General features: G+C 44.9%; 1 non-coding gene across 1 annotated transcript; it reads left to right on the forward strand.

The window, feature by feature from the left end:
* The first annotated feature begins 5332 nt into the window (after window positions 1–5332).
* Window positions 5333–5404, forward strand: TRNAH-GUG (transfer RNA histidin (anticodon GUG)). Its single transcript has one exon. It is a non-coding gene; the product is annotated as a tRNA-His (tRNA).
* Window positions 5405–6934: the final 1530 nt, after the last annotated feature.

Raw genomic sequence — 6934 nt, forward strand, 5'->3', positions numbered from 1 at the left:
AACAATATGTGGGGGCCTGTTCCGAGCCCCTCCTGGCCTGGAGGAGTTTGGTCGGCCGTGGATTAAGTTTTTGCAGTGTTCACTTCCCCGACCCCAGCACTCATAGAACACTTGAGACTTGCAGGGCAGAGTGGTGGATCTTGTTAAGAAGTCTGGGCTTCTTGGTTTATGGGGAGTCTTGTCACTGGAAGCAGAGAGGTAAATATTTGCTGTGATCTACTACTCAAAGAAAAGACCCTGATCTAACTTGAAAAGATGGGTTTTAAACAAACGCTAAATCTATCCACTCCACGGATACTTTGACCTTTTTTAAGCCTATCAGAGCCACACCAGGGTAGTCTTTTCAGAGCCCAAGTAGCTCGCCGTGATCGTATAGTGGTTAGTACTCTGCGTTGTGGCCGCAGCAACCTCGGTTCGAATCCGACTCACGGCAGTTGGGCAGCATTTTTATTCTCACTTCTTAATATTTACATGAGTTAAGAGCTTGAACCTAATTTCAACGGTGAAATTAAATGTCTTTGAAGAACGCGTTAACAATGTTATTATTTATTTCACCTTTCTGCACTTTTACGTTTGTGGCGGTCCTGATGTGAAAAGTATGAGCTACAGTTTGGTTTCACGGGACCCGGTCAGCAAGAGGGATGGATGTCTGTGTCTCCTGTACCTGCAGCGCCGAGGCTCCTGTACTGACGCGGAGTAGCTTTCAATGTTGAAAGGGATCCTGCTAGTCAAATATCAGTTTTTGCAGCAATTCAGGCCGCGAAGAAAAAAGGTCTAAAAATAAATATTTGTATAGAAAGTAAGACTGAGGTCCCAAGGGTCTGAAAGAAAGAGGCGACGGAGAAGGACACGGAGAGGCGCACTCACCCAATCAGCGTTTGGCTTCATCATCCCGCACCCGACGGATCACCGGGCAGCTAGAGGGAAAGTTTTAAAACTTAAGCCAAGTTTATTAGTCGTGGTCGAATCGTGAATTACACAATTACGCTCCTTTGTGGAATTTGGAGTAATGTGGGGAAAGACATCTACCCAAGAGCGGAGGAAAAGAGCGTGAGCAGCGGCTGTTGTGCCAGTTCTGTTGCATTTAGAGCGATTTTCTTGTGCAAAGTGTATATCAGGTTCCTTTCGGATCTGGGCGTGTATTTTGCACCAGGAAAATAGCCTTGTGTAATTCTGTACAACCTTGCATAATGTTGCTGTAATCTCGCGTAATTACACTGCAGTGAGTTACACTGGTTATGCCCATCCCTACATTTGACTCATGTTTAACAGAGAGGTCCGTCCATCCATTGATCCATTCATCTGTCCATCCATCTTTTTGCCTGTGTGCCTGCTTATCTATCTGCTCACCTACCTGTGCGTGACTGTGAACCTGTCTAACAGAGTGTTGATGCCTGGCTGTATGCTTTGTTAACACTATAACGCTCATAGGGACATTGAGGAGGACATCTTGGCGCTATGGTTTTTTCTGGTATGAAGCAACCGTTTTCAAATCCTGACAGTCCACACAAAGTTGATCATATGTGATCCCATTTTCGTACCAACAGCTGCTTCTCTATATACTTATCGGTCCACGTCTATTACTACATGTGCTTTCTATTTACCTTTCTATTTCAATCTGGGTATCTGCCTTACTGCCTATTTCTGCCCATCTCTGTTTATGTTAACACTTTAAAGCCTACATGCTGACTACCAAGGTCTTTGTGGCGTGGTTCTTTCTAAAGCAGGCGCGTGTGATTTACAGCGGTTTCTGTGACGCTGATTATATCTCATCCATGATTTACTAACAGCTACATACCTGCCTTTCTGTCTACAAACCTGTACAGATGCATCGGTGCATGTGGCTTATTTATGACGATCTGTTTAACCTTCTATACGTCCTTCTATCTGTGCAACTGTCTTACAGTTCCCCCTCTTTTATGTTGTTACAACACTATTTGTTAAACAAACCTTCACAGTCAGAAGGGCTTCCAGGCGCTGTTATTTATTTAAAAAACTGCAAAGAACACCAGTTTATGCAATGTTGATGACATTTACTTCACCCCTTTATTGTTGCATTAATGGGTTTTCAAGTCACAAAACGGGTCCCTGATGAAGCCTAAGTGGACTTCTGAGCTGCTGTAGCTCTGTGGGGTCTCCAGCTCTCCTAGGGCCTCAGATCTACCACTACAACACCAGCCTTACCCTAAGTTGTGCAGCAGATTTTTTATTTTTTTTATTTATTGGTATTTCAGATGGTACATATTATTCACAGGATTGTAACAGGTTGCAGAGCTGTATGAATCTCCTTTCCATGACAACTTTTGAACAGTTACCCATTACTGCTATTATATTATGTTACCACCACGCTGAGGGCTGTTCCTTGCATAAATCTGTAAGCAGGCTTGTGATCTGTGGTGTGGGCCTCCTGTGGGTCTCCGGTTCAGCGCTGTATGCCCATGGAGCAGGGTGGTCGGTTGCCACCATTTCCAGCTCTGGCACGTCAGGTACTCATCATCTCTTATTACAACAAATAACAAGCAAGCCAAACAACTTGCCCAGAAACGAGACCTAACTACGCATCGTGTGAGTGTGTCTACAGCTGTATGGGGCCCAGCCGGGGGGGGGGAAGGGACCCAGGGGAACCCTCCCCAGTGTATGATCTTCCAGGGAGGTCTAGGAGAGGTGTGTTTGTCGTGCTCCTAACTCCGCAAGTTAAGAGGCCCATCTGCATCATCATCATAGTCATGTCAGGAGTGTTCCATGCTCCCGCCACCTCTGCCCATAGGGGAGCTATCTGTCTGTTCCTCAGCCCTCTCATTTCTTCCCTCTGAAGTGCCCTTTCTTCTGCCTTGCCAAGGAAGTGATGTCTGCTTATAGCACGTGTCCTACTTTTATAATGTTTTCAGGGCACTTCGCCCACTTCATATCTAGACAAAATCCTTTAGCACTGGGAGACCACGTGTCTGCTGAATATCTTACCTCCACCATTGGGGGTATAAAAGGTGTACTTTGGCTCTGTTGTAAATTATTATATAGGGCTCAATTTGGTTGGGTTGTGAATTGCTGTCAAGCTCTAAATCTCAGAATTCTCTTAGTCACACCTTTTTATGTCTTGCGTACACAGTGAATGTGCTGTGAGACATATTGTTTAGAATTCAGTGGGCTTACCACACGCCCATAGCTTACTTACCATTAATTGTTTTCTATGTCATTCACATTTGCAATATTTTGATTACTTAGCTCCCATAGACTGAATCTTCCTTTCTTGTGTTCATTCCTCCATGGAGGATGGACCAAGTACATGTGTTCTTTTCGTCTTTCTACAGTACGCTATTTTTTATATTTTAAAAGTGTTTTCGTATCATTCTTGGATGTGCAATGTGCTTTCCAACATTCATGACAAGCATACAGCTTATTTTTCACCCTAAACGCCGTCTCTAATGACACTTTAGTTACTTTCTCACACTATATTCCTCTGCATGACTATACTCTACTCCCCTCAGTGCCACTGTACTCTACACTGTGCAACTCTATACCACTCCACTCTACTCAGTTCTACTCCACTGTAATCTACATTGTTCCACTCTATCACTCCACTCTATGCCACTCTAATCTATGCCACTCCACTATACGCCACTTCACTCCACTTTATGCTACTCCATTCTATGCCACTCCACCCTGTCACTCTCTGCTATGCCCCTCTACTCCACTCCACTCCACTCTACTCTATGCCACTTCCCTTCATTCCTCTCTACGCCACCCTACTTCATAGAATGCCACTTTATGTGACTCTATGCCACTCTGCTCTACATCACTCTAGAATACTCAACTGAACTCTACTCTATACAACTCCACTCTACTTTACTCCTCTCCACTCTATGCCTCTCCACTCTATGCTACTCTACTCCAGTCTACTGTACGCCACTTTATTTTATCCCATTCTACTCTACGCCACTGTACACCACTCAACTCTATGCCACTCTACTCCGTTGCACCCCTCTCTACTCTACGCTACTCTACTCCATGCTACTATACTCCACTCTAAGCCACTGTATTCTCCACCACTAAGCTCTATTCCACTCTACTGTATGCCACTCCATGCCACTCTAATCCACCCCACAGAATGCCACTCTACTCTATGCCACTCCACTCAACTCCATGCCATTCCACACTTTTGCACTCTACCCTACTCTGTGCCTCTCCATTCCACTCCATGCCACTCCACTCTATCCCACTACGCTCTACTCTAGTTCACTCTATGCCACTCCACTTTACTCTCTCCCACTCTACTCTATACTACTTCATTCCATGCCACTTCACTGTACTCCACTCCACTCCATCTCACACAATATCACTCAATGGCACTACATGCGCTCTACTCTATGCCACTCTACTGCACACTACTCTATGCTGTGCCACTCTACACTACTCTCCTGTAGGCCTTTCTACTCTATGCCACTTTTTACTCTGCTCCTCTCTACACCACAGTGTCACTCCATGCAACGCGACTGTATGCTACTCAACTCCACAACACTCTACTTCATGCAGTCCGACTCCACTCCTCCTAATTCTTTGCCACCCCTCTCCATGACACACTGTTCTCTGACTCTATGCCATTCCATGCCACTTCACTCTACACCACACTATGCCACTCTACAGCACACTACTTTACTCTATGCTACTCTATGCCATTCTATGCAACCTCACTCCTCTCTACCCCACTCTGCTCTATGCCACTCCATTCCTCACAATGCTATTCAACGCCATGCCAAGGCACACCACTTCATTATATTACACTGTATTCTATGACACATTACGTCACTCTACTCTTTCCACTTCAATCTACTCCCTTCTATGACCCTCCATTCATCACCACTCCATTGTTTGCTAGTCAAGTTTACGCCACTTCATTCCACACAATGCAACTCTAAAGCAGTATGCACCAAGCAGCTGAATGTGTCTGAAGAGACACCCAGAAAAGAAAAGAACAACAATATGTGGGGGCCTGTTCCGAGCCCCTCCTGGCCTGGAGGAGTTTGGTCGGCCGTGGATTAAGTTTTTGCAGTGTTCACTTCCCCGACCCCAGCACTCATAGAACACTTGAGACTTGCAGGGCAGAGTGGTGGATCTTGTTAAGAAGTCTGAGCTTCTTGGTTTATGGGGAGTCTTGTCACTGGAAGCAGAGAGGTAAATATTTGCTGTGATCTGCTACTCAAAGAAAAGACCCTGATCTAACTTGAAAAGATGGGTTTTAAACAAACGCTAAATCTATCCACTCCACGGACACTGTGACCTTTTTTCAGCCTATCAGAGCCACACCAGGGTAGTCTTTTCAGAGCCCAAGTAGCTCGCTGTGATCGTATAGTGGTTAGTACTCTGCGTTGTGGCCGCAGCAACCTCGGTTCGAATCCGAGTCACGGCATTGCGGGTGTCAATGTCACGGCAGTTGGGCAGCATTTTTATTCTCACTTCTTAATATTTACATGAGTTAAGAGCTTGAACCTAATTTCAACGGTGAAATTAAATGTCTTTGAAGAACGCGTTAACAATGTTATTATTTATTTCACCTTTCTGCGCTTTTACGTTTGTGGCGGTCCTGATGTGAAAAGTATGAGCTACAGTTTGGTTTCACGGGACCCGGTCAGCAAGAGGGATGGATGTCTGTGTCTCCTGTACCTGCAGCGCCAAGGCTCCTGTACTGACGCGGAGTAGCTTTCAATGTTGAAAGGGATCCTGCTAGTCAAATATCAGTTTTTGCAGCAATTCAGGCCGCGAAGAAAAAAGGTCTAAAAATAAATATTTGTATAGAAAGTAAGACTGAGCTCCCAAGGGTCTGAACGAAAGAGGCGACGGAGAAGGACACTGAGAGGCACGCTCACCCAATCAGCGTTTGGCTTCATCATCCCGCACCCGACGGATCACCGGGCAGCTAGAGGGAAAGTTTTAAAACTTAAGCCAAGTTTATTAGTCGTGGTCGAATCGTGAATTACACAATTACGCTCCTTTGTGGAATTTGGAGTAATGTGGGGAAAGACATCCACCCAAGAGCGGAGGAAAAGAGCGCGAGCAGCGGCTGTTGTGCCAGTTCTGTTGCATTTAGAGCTATTTTCTTGTGCAAAGTGTATGTCAGGTTCCTTTCGGATCTGAGCGTGTATTTTGCACCAGGAAAATAGCCTTGTGTAATTCTGAACAACCTCGCATAATGTTGCTGTAATTTCGCGTAATTACACTGCAGTGAGTTACACTGGTTACGCCCATCCCTACATTTGACTCATGTTTAACAGAGAGGTCCGTCCATCTATTGATCCATTCATCTGTCCATCCATCTTTTTGCCAGTGTGCCTGCTTATCTATCTGCTCACCTACCTGTGCGTGACTGTGAACCTGTCTAACAGAGTGTTGATGCCTGGCTGTATGCTTTGTTAACACTATAACGCTCATAGGGACATTGAGGAGGACATCTTGGCGCTATGTTTTTTTTTGGTATGAAGCAACCGTTTTCAAATCCTGACAGTCCTCACAAAGTTGATCATATGTGATCCCATTTTCGTTCCATCAGCTGCTTCTCTATATACTTATCGGTCCACGTCTATTACTACATGTGCTTTCTATTTACTTTCTATTTCAATCTGGGTATCTGCCTTACTGCCTATTTCTGCCCATCTCTGTTTATGTTAACACTTTAAAGCCTACATGCTGACTACCAAGGTCTTTGTGGCGTGGTTATTTCTAAAGCAGGCGCGTGTGATTTACAGCGGTTTCTGTGAAACTGATTATATCTCATCCATGATTTACTAACAGCTACATACCTGCCTTTCTGCCTACAAACCTGTACAGATGCATCGGTGCATGTGGCTTATTTATGACGATCTGTTTAACCTTCTATCCGTCCTTCTATCTGTGCAACTGTCTTACAGTTCCCCCTCTTTTATGTTGTTACAACACTATTTGT

This window comes from Pleurodeles waltl, chromosome 12 (genome assembly GCF_031143425.1).
Source record: "Pleurodeles waltl isolate 20211129_DDA chromosome 12, aPleWal1.hap1.20221129, whole genome shotgun sequence".
In the NCBI taxonomy this organism is placed as follows: Eukaryota; Metazoa; Chordata; class Amphibia; order Caudata; family Salamandridae; genus Pleurodeles; species Pleurodeles waltl.